This window comes from Capricornis sumatraensis, chromosome 15 (assembly GCF_032405125.1).
Source record: "Capricornis sumatraensis isolate serow.1 chromosome 15, serow.2, whole genome shotgun sequence".
Lineage (NCBI taxonomy): Eukaryota > Metazoa > Chordata > Mammalia > Artiodactyla > Bovidae > Capricornis > Capricornis sumatraensis.
Window position 1 is genome coordinate 21,737,409 of NC_091083.1, and position 15,817 is coordinate 21,753,225.

The 15,817-nt window shown below is 39.4% G+C and overlaps 1 protein-coding gene across 10 annotated transcripts in view; it reads left to right on the forward strand.

Moving 5' to 3' along the window:
• Positions 1–15,817, forward strand: part of PARD3 (par-3 family cell polarity regulator) — a 568,914-nt gene that overhangs the window by 232,843 nt on the left and 320,254 nt on the right. The gene's annotated exons all lie outside the window — the stretch shown is intronic.

A 15,817-nucleotide genomic window follows, 5' to 3' on the forward strand; every position in this document is an offset into this window, starting at 1 on the left:
GGATATGCATGGCATAGCTGATAATGCACTCCTAGTGGTACATGTCAGCCTGCTCCAGTTAATCCTGGTGAGAAGCAAATGTAGGGTTCTTTTTCCTGCTTGCTCTTTTCCAGCGACTTAGTTATCCTAAAAACATAGTTGATTTTTATTTTTGATATTTTAATTCAGTAGGGTTTTGACATGGAGTCAGCTCTCTAATAGCCAGTTTATTCTGAATGAATCTTATGATTAATTCTGAAAGATACTGAATACTATTGTTTTTTTTTTTTTTTTTGATAGGAATTTCTCTTTTTAGAAATGCAAGCACAAAAAGTTTGTGGCTTGTCAAGTCACTGATTAATCCCTTGTAAAGATCTTACACTTAGGTCATGATAAATTTTTTCCCCATAATTTGCTTTAGAGCATATGAGAGTTTTTCAAATTTGAAGATTCAAAGATTTGCTGTTACCTTTTTTTTTTTTCCCATAAAGGAAGACCTGTATTCAGTCCCAGGTCTGTTGTGAAATGTGTGATGCTTCATTGGAATATTGTGGCTTGGAATAAATAAATGCCAATTAACTGATTTCTTCAACATATACTTTTTTTTTTATTTTTTATTTTTCAACATATACTTTTAAAGCATATTAAGTTCTAGATATGTTAGCATAAATTGGTTGTATATATCCTGTTAATTTTGATACTTTAAAGCTTGTCTCCCTTTGTATAATGTTGATACTGTACAGACTCAGTAATGTTAGATATGTTCTGTGATTATCTAGCACATGTGGATTTATGTTGAATTTCTAAAAATAATACTAAAAACAATAATTAGAAAATAAAAATAGAGAGTTGTGAAAAAGGAAAATGTAAGTTGAAAACCAAGACAAAGAAAATTTTATTTGTATATAATCTATATATCTATACCACCTATCACATAGTAGTTAAATCTACAAATCTTTGGGCTTGCTTCCTGGCAGCTCACATGAAAGGGAAAGAAATCTTTTAACATTTCCTTCCTAATCAAGTTGGGGCTTTGTCAGACTCCTCGCAGACATACATATAATTTCAGTCTGTCTACTCATGAGATTCTTTTAGGATTTACTCTTCTCATTTTTCTTTTAATGGCCAAATCGCTTAACTTTTCTTTCAGCTGATCTTATATGTATCATGTATTAAAGAGCTTATTTCTATGGACGCTTAATGATGTTCAGTGTTCTGAAGAGTAGACAGTTGAAGAATCTACATAGTAAGATAAAAAGCAAAAAGTAAGGCAATTATAAGTGAACTGAAATTAATTTATAAGGGTATACTTACCAACATGCTGTGCTGTGCTGTGTCTAGTCACTTAGTTGTGTCCGACTCTTTGTGACACCATGAGCTGTAGCCCGCTAGGCTCCTCTGTTCATGGGGATTCTCCAGGGAAGAATACTGGAGTGGGTTGCCATGCCCTTCCCCAGGGGACTTTCCCCACCCAGGAATCGAACCGAGTTCTCCTGCATTGCAGGAGGATTCTTTACCATCTGAGTCACCAGGGAAGCCCAAGAATACTGGAATGGGTAGCCTATCTCTTCTCCCGGGGATCTTCCCAACCCAGGAATTGAACCAGGATCTCCTGCGTTGCAGGGAGGTCCTTTACCAGCTTAGCTACCAGGGAAGCCCCCACTTACCAACGTATGTGCTGATATTTCACAGAATGTGTATTGTCTTAACTTTTGAATTATTAACTTTTTCTGTTGTAACTTATATTTCTTTCATTGTAATAATTTTATGTGAGAACAAGTGTTTATATATAAAAAAAAGAGGGAGGCATGTCAGTGCACCCAGATACCCAAGTTGATTTCAGGGAAGCACCTGATTCTGAAATTAAAGGGATCTAATGAAGTTCAAGGGTAGGTGATTGGCTTTGGAGAATGAATTATAATATATTAATCTGACTTTGTTGGGTAGACAAGAGAGAAAAAGAAAAACTGTGAACATATTCTTGTTTGGAAGCATCATTTTGCTATTCATTCCCTTAATTCATCAATCGTTGAAAGGTGAATTATCAGAAAAACATTTCAGTGACATTTGCCTGCAGCTACTAAATTGGTAGTTTTGCCTGAATTAGTTGATCGATTCAACGCAAGTTCCTAAATTGACTAAACATTTGGCTGAAAAGACTCTTGGTAAAAATATAGACTATTTCAGAAGCTTGTAGTGACACATTGTGTGAAAATATAGATTATGAGCATCCAACACATTTTAGTTAATCCAAGTAAATGTTCCTGACCTAAATATAAGAGCAAATGCCATCACAAAAGCTGATGTAAGACGTAGACATTTAAATAGCTGTGTAGTAGAACATTTCCAATATTATTTTCTAAAGGTTAGCTGTCAAAGTTTACATCCTGTGAAGAAAAAGTTTTAAAATGGCTTAGAATCTAGCCTTTGTTTGTTCTCAGTGTTTTTAGAAAAAACAGCCCTTCTATACTTTATTTCTAAAAATCAAAAGCTGTTAGAGCCAGAAAGGGTTTTGCGATGGAATCCAGGCCCTTCTTGTTACAGATGAAGAAACAGAAGCCAGGTGAGAATATGGACAGCCTAGTGCTTTTTAATCTGTTTTGTGTAGTGTGTGGTTTGCTGTTTGAATTAAGACCTAAGCAGGTATGATGAGCATGTCTTTGTAAAGAAGATGCTCAGACGCACCCTGTATCCTGTGCTACCTCCTCTTTCTGGGTGACTCTCTTCTTTTGTCCGTTGAATTAATGTACGGTCCCATTTGTCGAGAAAACTAAGGAGGCATATTAAAAACCTGTACTAATGTAGATAAATTTTGTAAAATCAACCAAGATTGATCACCGGCCCTACTTAATTCAGAGCAAAGGAAGGGAACCTAATTTTTCTATTTTTCCACACCTCGTTTGCTGTAATGAAAATGGCTTTCTGCTTTGAATCGTTTTCAGTGAAATGATTTTCAATATTGTTGTCTTTGTGGCATTTTGACAATTAAAATGTATTTCTCAAGCTCACTGGAAATGCTGCAATGCTTTTCTCCTTTTCATTTTTTTCATTGGTCGTATCTCTGCTTGTTGCCTAGGAAACTACTCTTGGGTTGAATTCTGTTTGCTTGCTTGTCAGGCTGTCAGAGTTATGGGTGAAGTTCGTGACTTTACAGTTGGAAAAGTGCTTCCTAAATATTAGAAATGTTTTATCTATATTAAAGTGCTTTATCGCCTCAATTAAAAAGCAGACAAGCAGTTGTTTGGTTTTCTTAAAATAGTAAATAGAGGATTCCTCCTCACCTCACATTACTATTGGAATTTTCTATGTTGTATACAGATTTGCAGTAGGATTTGAATTGTCACATAGGTTCATTCCAAATATATCAATTTAATAAAAAAAATTCTTCTGTAAATATTTGTTTCTTTGGGGAGTCATGTATTATGATTCTCCAAATATGCAAATATAAACATGGAAATATTACATAAAAAAGTCCAATGAGATTTTAGAAAATGCAAGTTATTTGCCCTCTATCTAACATGTTGAAAGATTGTTTTCTCTTTGTAACATTTTCAAATTAAAAAGATGCAGGAGGACCGTTTCACATCTTATCCTTTCTTAGTGATTAGTACTTAATAAAACAGAGAGTATATAATTACTGATCACTTAATTATATTTTTGTTTAGCTAAATTCAATATCTGGCAGAATTGTTTAATATATAAAAACTTGCGATGATATGTTTTGCACACTGTGGCTAGTGGCTACCTGCCTGGCAGCACAGATAGGGGTCTTCCTAGTCCAAGGCACCATTTGGGGCCTTATTAGAAATGCAGTCGCTCAGCCCTGCCCAGAACCTACTGAATCAGCACCTGTATTTTTAACAAGATCTCCCAGGTTAGATGTGTTGTGCTCTCTAGTAGAGAGCAGTGATTCCCCATCTTCGCTGCAAACAGAATTTCCTGGAGAGCTTGTAAAAGTAATGACTGGACTTTGTCCTAGACCCTAGACCCAAGTTTCAGGATTTCTTTGTGGGGGCCCGGGAACCCACATTTTACAGGATACTCCCAGATCATTTTTAATGACTAGTGATTATTTGCACCCATGGGTGTAACTCAAAGAGTTACAAACAAGAGCACGGTGGGGATGGGAAGACCTTAGTACTGACCTGCATTTCTGACCTTTTATTAAGGTCAGGTATAGCAAGGCTGCAGATGAGAGAATTAGCCCTAGTTGAGTACTTAGTATATTTCAGGCATTATTGTCCTAAACAGACTACATATTTGACTGAAAAGAGTCTTTCGGCAAATATATAGCCTACATCACAAGGTTGTGGTGACATACTGTGTGAATATATAGATTGAACCTATTAATCCCGCTCAGTGTTCCCTACATAGATATGAAGCATGAAGCATTTCGTTTTACACACACACACTCCATGATGTCACCCCACTTCAGTGTGTGCCACTGCCCGTTTCTTCCCTCATATCCCCTAAGAATGAAATAAATTGTGATGAAGTTAAAAGTCCCATTTGTCTGCCAGTCTTAGCTGAAGGGAAATGTCTCAGTCTGAAGTTCTTTCATGACCTTTCTTTTTACCCGTGGAAAGGATTGCAAAGGTCCCAGCATGAGGGGAGCCACTAGCTTAGTGACAGTGGTGTTACTGCATCCCTGAGCAAACCCACAAGCATTTACTGCTCTTCCTCCAGGTTGGCGGGGAAGTCAGAGCCCTGATCTTTCAGTTCTTGGTGTTGCAGGACTCCATGCTTCCTGGAAAGGGGTGTGCTCTCCATGGCTTGACTGGCTTGGATTTGTCTCCACCAGTTAGTGGTAGGTTAGCTTCACCAGTTTCCCTACTTAGTAAGTGGGAGTAATAATGTAACCTGTATTTAGCCTTGTTCTGAGGAGATTATCAATTAATGCAGTAAGATTCTTAGCACACACATGACCCCACAGTAAATGTTCAATGAGTGTTAGTGATTACAGACTTAATTGGCTCATTACAAATGATCAGGATGTATTTACTTTTACATGATTCTTTCCTCAAGAAAAAGGAGGAATGGATTAGATTAGCTCTGAAAGATCTCTGCACTTTGAAGGTAACACAAACAGACATGAGGCCATATGTTTCAGAAGTATCCAGTCTTATTGCCGCCTTGCAGCAACCAGGGCCAAATGGCTTTATGAATAGCCAGGATGTATAAGGCTCGTGGCAAGGAATTAATTTGAAACTGGAACACTCAAGACAGGAAAGTAGATAATGAGCTGTTTGAATGCTTTCTTAGTGCTGCCTTCAGACTCCCCCAGATAAACTAGCATTTCTCCACCTTCCCCAGCCCCTGATTCCTTCCTCAGCTTCACTTTGCAGCGCTGATCACCTCGTGACATTATCTGTTCTTATTTGTTTATCCATTGTCCTTCTCATCACTAGTAAGGGAAACAGACAAGGAATCTCTCTGGTGATTTGTATCACCAGAGTATATAGTCCTTGAGGGATCACTTACTGGCAGCAACTAGAAGTGTGCCTAGCACACAGTAGGTGCTTATCAGATATTTGTATTGAATGATTGACTTTTGATACTTTCTTGTATAGCTTTTAGTATCATGAACATTCAAGTTCAAGATGAAGAATCTATATATGACCATAATGATGTGTAGCGACTCTGGTGGAAGTTTTGCGCTTTGCTTCTTAGCTGGCCCTTCCAGCTAAGAAATTCCCTCGTGGTCCAGTGGTTAAGATTTTGCCTTCCAATGTAGGGGGTGTGGGTTTGATCCCTTGTTGGGCAGCTAAGATCCCATGTGCCTTTTGGCCAAGAAACAAAAACATAAAACAGAAGCAAAATTATAACAAATTCAATAAAGATTTTAAAAATAGTCCACATTAAAAAAAAAACAAACTTAAAAAAGGAGTTCCTTGCCATTGTGAAGTAGCTGATGATGGTTACTGTGCTCGTGAAATAATTATAAAGTCTACTTACATAGAGGGCCTTCCTTATGTAACAGAAAGTTGTACTTCCCTTAAATAATAGAAAGGATTACATTCTGAAAGAATAGAAAGTTGGCTCATGAAATAGGTGAAAAGCTGGTCCCTGGTTAGGAGAAAAACATTACGCTTTTGTAGAATATCATGAAATAAAGGTTAAAATAATAAAGGAATGAGAGAATAATGCTAATCAAAAGTTAACTTGACAGTTACTGAGTTACTTGAATCCTTAATAAAATAATAGAAGACAAATGTCAAAGGAGAAAGGGCAGTGTGCATTTAGAGAGTATCTCTGAAACCATCAATAGGTAACATCAATTCTGAAAGACAAATAACTTGTCAGGTGAAGCTGATAATTTCAAATTTTAATTTACATGGTGGTTGAACTAAATTGGTACAGTGGAAGTCATATAAGGGATTTGATAGATATACATATAAAATTATAGATGAAGAACTTAGATTTACTCGGGCTCAAATGTTCTCAGAGGAGAGCAAACACTGAGTGAAGAACAATAGTACAAAGTTAATAATAAATAGTTGGTAGAATGTTGCTGAGATTCTTGATGAGAGAGTTTATCACTAATATATCAGTTCCTAATTCTTTGAGCTTCTCCTAGCAGAAACCACCCCCACCCCCACCCCCCTTTTTTTCTGGTTTTCTCTGGCCATCTAAGTTCTGTAATTGTTTTTTCTTTGCTAAAAAGGTTGCCCTTATAATACTTGAGACAGTCAGTGTGAAGGGATGGAGATAGATGGGTAGTCACATTCATTCATACCACATTTTAGCAAACATTTGCTGGGCTGGGATCTAAGGGTGGAACCTCTGAGATTAACAAGGGAGAGGGGTTAAGAGAGCACTGGTTCTAGTCAGTGAAATTAACACAAGGTGGATTCACTATGCTTTCAGAACCTAGGGACTCCTTAGAGAAGGAGGTGCCCTCCAGGCTCCTAATGGGCAAGAATGGATGGAGGGGTCTGTGGCCTCTGGTCACTTCAGAGCACTCCAACTGGATCTCGGCATTGGGTGGAGAGGTGCCAGGGCTTAATCTGATGCCTTGTGACCCCACCGGATCAACCTCTCTGAGTTGTGTCGTCTGACATGTACTTTAGTAAAGGTGTTGTGAGTGATATGCAGAGGATGCATTCATGCATTCAGAGGTCTGGGCTGGAGGCAAGGAACACACGAGCTCATGAGAGCCCATCAAAATGTTGTAGCACAGCTAAAGAAAGTTTTAACATGTGGCATAGGGTAAAGAATCCGCCTTGCCAATGCAGGAGATACAAGAGATGAGGGTTCAATCCCTAGGTTGGGAAGATCCCCTGGAGAAGAAAATGGCAACCCACTCTGGTATTCTTGCCTGGAAAATCCCATCAACCCAGAAGCCTGGGTATAGCCAATGGGACTGCAAGGAGTTGGACCTGACCGAGCGACGGAGCACACACACAGCCCTGCGGAGTCTTCAAGTGCACCGGCGGGAGCGGCAGCCTGGATGTCACGGTTACACTAGAAATGCAGACTTCCATCTTCCGTGACCCAAGATCTGTGGCATCATCTTAACAAGATCCCGTGGTGTGTTGTATGCACATTAAAGTTGGAGAATTTCTGACTTAAACGACCCTGGCTGGCTCATCCAGGGCTCCCCCTTGGTGTTCACTTTCTCCATCACTTCTTTAACGCTACAGTTTAGCCGCACAAATTTCTTGCAGGAATCAGGGATTTTCTCTTCTAGGGGCCACTCTGGGTCCTGGGATCAGGCAGTGAGGACAGACAGAGCTGGACTTGACCCTTGAGCTCTCCCCACCAGCTGGGCGACTGTCCCTGGAAATAGAGGGCGTGTGCAGGGCCCAGCACTCATCTGTGGGGGGAAGCATTACCACTCATGATAACACAAAATCCTCCCGGCCGCAGCATACACCTTTTCCTGTCCTGTCCTGCGTTGTGTTCATTTTCTCAGGCGAGTAGCTCAGGAGTCGCTCCTGCCTGCTCCTGGCTCCCCGTGCATGCTCTCAGCTCCTCTCTCTCGGGTACTTTATTCCCCCCACGTCCCCCCTGCAGCTTTTCCTCAATCCTGCTGTATATTTGTCCTTCCTTTAAACTTCCCTTTAATTGCCTCTTTCTGAATCTGCTGCTGGATCAGACGGGTGTGAGGAGTTGGTGCCCTTTGAGGAGCAGCCACGGGGGGCCCCTGGGCAGTGAGGACCGGGGTGGGTGGACGCCAGAGGCTGCCCAGGAGGGGAGACATGGAGGCATCTGAGCTGGGAGCACATTGTGGGGAGCCATCGGTGTAGACAGTCAGCAAGGCATGTGGCTGTGTGCAGAGGTGAGGAGACTGTTCTAGAAGACGGGGTTAGAAAGATGTCTTCAGTCCTGGTGGCTAGAGGCCTAGACCTCAAGACATCTTAACCTGGGGCTTTCTGTTTTTTTGAAGGGGGCTTTTATTTAATATTTAAAATTGAGAGAACTGAGAATCACATGCAGCTGTAAGAAATAATATCTAGAGATCCCTTGTCTATTTCCCTCACTGTTAAGATTTTGAAACGCTGAAGTTTTAGATCCTAACAACATTGAGACAACCCATTGATCTTATTCACTTCTCTCCATTCACTTGTAGTCATATGAATATTTGGGAGGTTCCTGATGAGGGTGGATGTATTATTTTTTTTCAGAATGGGAATCCTAATGATTCCAATTTCATATGCCTCAGAGAAATTATTGGGTTTTTCTTTGTAAATATTCACATGATATTAGAACACTGAATATTTATATCCCTCTTGAGTCTCTCTCCCTTCCTCATATGTATCTAAGATTCAGTGGGACCTTTGAACTCATTCTCTTATCTATAGAAATGGGTTTTAAACTCAGTCTTCCCAAGAAATCTCCTGTTATTTCTAGTGAAGCGTAAGCATACTGTGGTGGCTTTGACACATCTTAATTCTTCTTGGATAGCAGTGTGGTCATATCCGAATGACACGGGATGGGGAGTCCATTGACAAGCACTCCAGGGACAGCTAGGCTCAGAGGGGTAGTGTAACCTTTGACTTAGCCCTACACTCGCTTTCTGGACTTAGTGCACTCATCTGTAAATGTGATCTTTCAATTTATTTCTCAGACACCTTCCAACTATAGTATTCTTTATTTATAGCTTGTAAATTGTGTGTGTGTGTGTGTGTGTGTGTGTGTATGATAACAGGGTAATAAAATTCATTTTATGTCCTTCTCTCTGAGTCATCTGCTGTTTTTTCAAGCTTATTTCCTATCTTGCCTTTCCTCAGATTTCTTCCAAGGATTTTATCTCAGTAAGTGAAATACAGATAAATACTTTTATAAAAAGGGGCACTCTAATAATGAAAAGTGGCAATTCTGAGGTCATGTTTTTCTCCCCATGGCTTGTGTTAATAACTTCTCTCCTCACTGTGATATGTGTCTTTAAGAAATGTAAAATTGCCAAAGATGGTGGAGATGGTTTTCATTTTGCATGAAGCATAATTTTGCTGCTTGCATCATAAGTTCTAATACGTGTGTCAACTGCGTATTATTTTTAGATTTGATTAAATACCTTGATGGCTGGTGTCTGTCTTCTTGGAAAAGGTTTCTTTGTTGCCTTGGATGGTTAAATGATTTAAAAATCACTGGAAGAATAAAAGAAGAGAAACATTGGGAAAACTGATTAGGAGTAGGGGTATGATGTATAACTGTTAAAAATGTATATAAGTATTTGCTCTAATTCATTATTAGATGTTCCATTTTTTCACTTATTTAAAAGGCCCTTTATCTAGAGAGGCAAATCAATATTTACAGTGCATTAGTGCCACAGAGAATTTGAAGGTTTATCCCCTCTTCAAAGGAAGGCACACATCAAACAGCCTCTACCACCACCCGGGACCTGGTGACATCGTCCCCATCTCTGGGTGCTTCATCCAGGAGCTTAATTATTGAAGCTCCTCATCTTTGAATTTTCTTGTTAATATTTCAGAGGCCATACTTTGAAAATCTATATATTAAATAAATCAGAAGATTACTAGGAGAGAAAGTTTTATTATTGTGTTTTGAAAAGTATTGATTTTCCTAAAATGGATGGTAAGGAATCATAATAATAATGACCAAATTACCTTAAATGAGAAGCTCCCATTATTTCTAATTGCTTGCAAGAATGCAAATTGCATTGGATTATTAGTAATGCTGAAAAATTGTGAGCCCTAGAAACATGAAGCAAATCATAGGCAAAAAGGCTGTTTTTGTATTTTATTTCTCTGAGGCCAAGACAAAATTGAGTTCTTTTATCCAATATTTTGCTTTATCAGGACAGTGAGAGGTGGGGAGCTTGTCAAATGAATCAAGCAGTTGTGTTTCGTGCTTCATTTTTTTGAAAAGGCCAGACATCTGGAGTAGTCTCTCTGCTTAGAATCATGTTCAGGTCATCCAAAGACCTCAAGGCAGTTGTGGCTACTTCTGCATTCTAACGCACAACTCTTGTGCGGTTTTCATTCTTCTCTGAGGCAACTGGTAATGCTGCTACTTTGAGATGCTTGTATACTTTTTTCTAGTGCCTCTTCATAAATGGTTGTAAGTTCTGTTTAGGATGAGGTTTGGTGGATGATCATCAGTATAGGAATATTGATCTTATATGGAATCATACAGTTTTTAGTTTTAATGCTAAATCTCTGGTTTTATAGATGGGGACACTGAGGTCCAGTGAGGTGGACTGACATGTTGGGATTATACATCTAGGCAGGTGGTGGTTCTTGTTTTTTCTTTTTTGGCAGACTAATCAATTTTATTTGTGCCTTATAGTTGATATAACTTACTTGATAAACTGTTGTTGGTCAGTCGGTAAGTAGTGTCTGACTCTTGCAACCTCAGGGACTGTATCAAGCCAGGCTTCCCTGTCCTTCATCTAGTAGTCCCTAGACTACTAGGAGGGAAAAGGTACAAACCAGCACGTACAGTATGAGCCTGTTTTTGTAAAATAAAGCAGAAACACCCTAGGAATACAAAAACTAAAGGCGAAGGCTGAAGTGAATGTTAACCAAAATCATAAAAATTATAGCTTTTTATAATTCTTCATCCAAGTACTTGGTCAGTTCAGTTCAGTTCAGCTGCTCATTCGTGTCTGACTCTTTGTGACCCTGTGGACTATAGCATGCCAGGCTCCCCTGTCCATCACCAACTCCTGGAGCTTACTCAAACTCATGTCCATAGAGTCGGTGATGCCATCCAACCATCTCATCCTCTGTCATCCCCTTCTCCTCCTGCCTTCAATCTCCCAGCATTAGGGTCTTTTCCAATGAGTCAGTTCTTTGCATGAGGTAGCCAAAGTATTGGAGTTTCAGCTTCAGCATCAGTCCTTTCAATTAATATTCAGGACTGATCTCCTTTAGGATGGACTGGTTGGATCTCCTTGCAGTCCAAGGGACTCTCAAGAGTCTTCAACACCATAGTTCAAAAGCATCAATTCTTCAGTGCTCAGCTTTCTTTATAGTCTAACTCTCACAACCTTACATGACTACTGGAAAAACCATAGCTTTGACTAGATGGACCTTTGTTGGCAACGTAATATCTCTGCTTTTAAATAAGCTGTCTAGATTGGTCATAACTTTTCTTCCAAGGAGCAAGTGTCTTTTAATTTCATGGCTGCAGTCACCATCTGCAGTGATTTTGGAACCCCCCAAAATAAAGTCTGTCACTGTTTCCATTGCTTCCCCATCTATTTGCTATGTAGTGATGGGACTAGATGCCATAATCTTAGTTTTCTGAATGTTGAGTTTTAAGCCAACTTTTTCACTCTCCTCTTTCACTTTCATTAAGAGGCTCTTTAGTTCTTCTTCGCTTTCTGCCATAAGGGTGCCATCATCTGCTTATCTGAGGTTATTGATATTTCTCCCGGCAACCTTGATTCTGGCTTGTGCTTCCTCCAGCCCAGCATTTCTCATGATGTACTCTGTGTATAAGTTAAATAAGCAGGGTGACAACATACAGCCTTTATGTACTCCTTTCCTGATTTAGAACCAGTCTGTTGTTCCATGTCCAGTTTTAACTCTTACTTGCTGACCTGCATACTTATTTCTTAGGAGGTCTGGTATTCCCTTCTCTTGAAGAATTTTCCACAGTTTGTTTTGATCCACATAGTAAAAGGCTTTGGCGTAGTCAATAAAGCAGGTAGATGTTTTTCTGGAACTCTCTTGCTTTTTCAGTGATCCAACGGATGTTGGCAATTTGATCTCTGGTTCCTGTGCCTTTTCTAAATCCAGTTTGAACATCTGGAAGTTCATGTTCAAGTACATGGTCAATACTATAATACTCCAAGTCATAGCTTCTCCTAATCTGTATTTAATTTTTTATCTAATGGTGTCATTTAATGAACATCTACTTATTTTAATGGAGATTTGGGTCCTTTGCATCACTAAGAACATCTCAGGTAGACTGTTAGGCAAAACTCTATTCATAGAGATCCAGAAACATATTTTTTGTTGTTCACTGAGTTGTTATTGAACCAAAGGTGCCCAGACACTAATGGGTAAGATGAGGCGCCTTGGAACAAAATATGATGGTAGCCCCAAATGTATTCCTCACTTAGCACAGTTGCAGTTTAGAGAAAAAAGCCATTTTATCTGCTATTCTTGATGAGGCAGCAAAATGATAACTTTTAAAAAGCCCTGACCGTGGAACATGCAATTTGATATTTTGTGTAACAACATAGGAGGTAGGCATGAAGTGCTTGTACATATTGAGAGTAGTGACAGTGTTACTCTCTCAGTGGTGTCCAACTTTTTGTTACCCCATGGACTGTAGCTCTCCAGACACAGCTCATCTATCCAAATGATTTCCCAAGCAAGAATACTGGAGTGGGTTGCCCTTTCCTTCTCCAAAGGATCCTCCTGGCCCAGGGATCCAACCCTGGTCTAGTGCATTGCAGGCGAACTCGCTCCCCTGAGCCACCGGGGAAACCACATATTCAGAAAAACTTGTATATGATGATTTGAGTTGTAAGCTAAGATAACCATTTTTCATGGAGCAGTGCTTTTATTTGAAAGAAGAATGGAAAAGCTGTGTTTTTCAGACTTCAGTTATCTGGCAGGGTTTCTAGAAAATGGATGAACTGAGCCTGTCATTACATGGAAAACAACTTATAGTGTTCATTGCCAAAGATAACATTCAAGCTTTAAATTCTAGTAGAATTAGATTTTGGAAAACTTACATCTCATTGTGAGCATGATAATGTCCCAATACTTAATGATTTTTTTCTGATGGAATTGGTAGTGATATTCACATATGTGATTTTCTGCTGTAAAGAAATATATCAACCTTTGGAGAGTTGGTTTAACCTAATTACTAATATATTCCAAGTAATTGTTGCAAAATTTTTCACGGGTAGAAGATCCATTCGAAGGGTAAGATGTAACAAGAGAACAAGAAGTTTGCATTCTATGTTGCAGCTAACCTTCGAGTCAAGTTTTGGTGTAGTATCAGAGATATATAGTTATCTGAGGAGATTAATTTTTATTTTATTTATTTGCCTGCACTGAGTCTTAGTTCTCTAGGCCAGAATACTGGAGTGGGTAGCCTTTCCCTTCTCCAGGGGATCTTCCCAACCCCAGTGATTGAACTCAGGTCTCCCACATTGCAGGCAGATTCTTTACCAGCTGAGCCACCTAGTTATGGGACATGGGCTTTCAGTTGCTGTGTGTGTTATCTATCTAGTTCCCTGACCAGGGATCAAACCTGGGCCCCTTGTATTGGGAGTGTGGCATCTTAGCCACTGGACCACCAGGGAAGTCCATCTGAGAAGATTATTAAAATTCTATTTCCGGTTGCAGCTGTTTGTGGAGTTCTTTTTTTCTCTGTATACTCGGTCATATTGCAGCAGGTTAATGAAGAAGCAGAAGTGAGAATCCAGATGTCTGCTGCTAAGCAACATGTGAAAGAGTGCTCCTCTCCAGCTTCATATGCTTTGTTTTGTAAAATCATCTTCATAAAATTCTGTTGTTTATGTTAACATGTAATAGGTTTATTATTGTTAACTTAAAAATGAATGAATAAATATTAAAAAACTTTCTTTTCATTTTCACTTCTAGCGTGATATATATGCCTAGCTATAACCCACATAAACAAAAGTTTTTTGGGTTCTTCAGTAACTTTTAGAGTGAGAAAGGGTCCTGAGGTCAAAGTTGAGGTATAAATATCTTTGTGCCCTGGGGCATGCTTCGTCATCTTATGCATCATACTTCCTTTATTGAACTAGTAGAGATTTTTGATTTTTTTCCTTCTTTTTTTTTTTCATCTCCTTTTAACATTTTTGAAATTGGGATTCCTCTTGTTTCAGTTTATATGTATAGCTAATGTAATAGTTCTTCAACTCTCCCAAATCTAATGATGCTATTAAAATCTGTGTTTGATTTCTCAGTGTGTGTAATTTTACTTTGAAAACACTGCAGAATTCTTCCCCTTTACAAAATTGAGACTGACATTTATATCTGCAAATAGCTAGAAGTGGAGTTTATTTTTCAGTGAATGGTCAAATAATAGAATCAATTTCATGATTTGGGTGGTGATGGAGTGCTGACCAAGGAGCCTCAAGTTCTGGCCAGATGCATGTCCCCATGCTCTTCCTGTCACCTCTCAGGCTCCACTTACTGGTCTGTGAAGTGAGCCACATGTTTCTCCACTGGGCCTGCACACGTGCTAAGTCACTTGAGTTGTGTCCAACTCTGCAACCCTATGGACTGAAGCCCACCAGGGTCCTCTGTCTCTGGGATTCTCCAGGCAGAATACTGACAGGAGTGGGTTGCCATTCCCTCCTCCAGGGGATCTTCCTGTCCCAGGGATCGAACCTGCAGCTCCTGCATTGCAGGTGAATTCTTTACCACTAAGCCACCAGGGAAGCCCCCTTCTCCACTAGGATTAATGCTTAAAATAAAGATTCAGATTCTTTCAAGTCATTGACTTCTTAATGTTATTTAATATGTGCATGCGTGAATATAAACTGGATGAAAATGACATAATTTTCACACAGCCATAAAACGAAGAAATTATAAACCAATAAAAATGTAAATTGTCACTCTCAGCGTGAGACACTGTCTAAATCGCAGCCAGCATGAGCTGGACATGCGATCTGTTCTGGTGTCTTCACGTTTGCTGCCCGTGTGCTCTTTGATGACTGTTGTTACAGTTCATCAACTGCGAGACAACCTGACTTCAAGATCATCATGCTGTCACTTGGCATTCCTTTGCTGAGAACACAGTGTTTACTTTTCGAAAAGAGTTTGATCTCCTGCGGCATCCTTCACCATGTGGTTTGTGTCTGTGCCCCGGCATCTCGCCAGAAGGGGCAACTGAAAGGTCTGCAGTCCCGCTATAACCCCACCTCTCCTTGAATCCACTTTCTTCCCCTGCATCTTGAATTTTGAGGGTTACAGATGCAGAGAGGTACAAAGTGCTAATTATTTGTGTCTGTTTCAGACTAACAGATTAACACAGCGATCATGACTTTTCAGAAGACGATGATCCCAATTATTTATCTAATCTGAATCGGGTCTGCAGTGTATTTCTCTTGGGGAGAATTTCAGAAACAAGTTGAGTAAGCTGTTTTATTGTGTCCAATCAAACTCATTGAAATTTATAGTCCCTGAATTTATTTGGGGGTGAAATGTACTTTCATGTACTTTTAAATTTTATCATTGTCTGCTTTTAGTCATTATTTCTGGACCATTTTTTAAGTAGACACAGTTCCTTAACAACCAAGCAATCAGCAACCCTGTAACTAACTGGAGGCGACAGAACCCATATCTAAGGAGCAGTATTGTAATTTCTCAGAAGTATTTTATTCTCCCTCCTCCCCATTCTGTTGCTTTTCTGCTTACATTTTTGATTTTTGAATCTG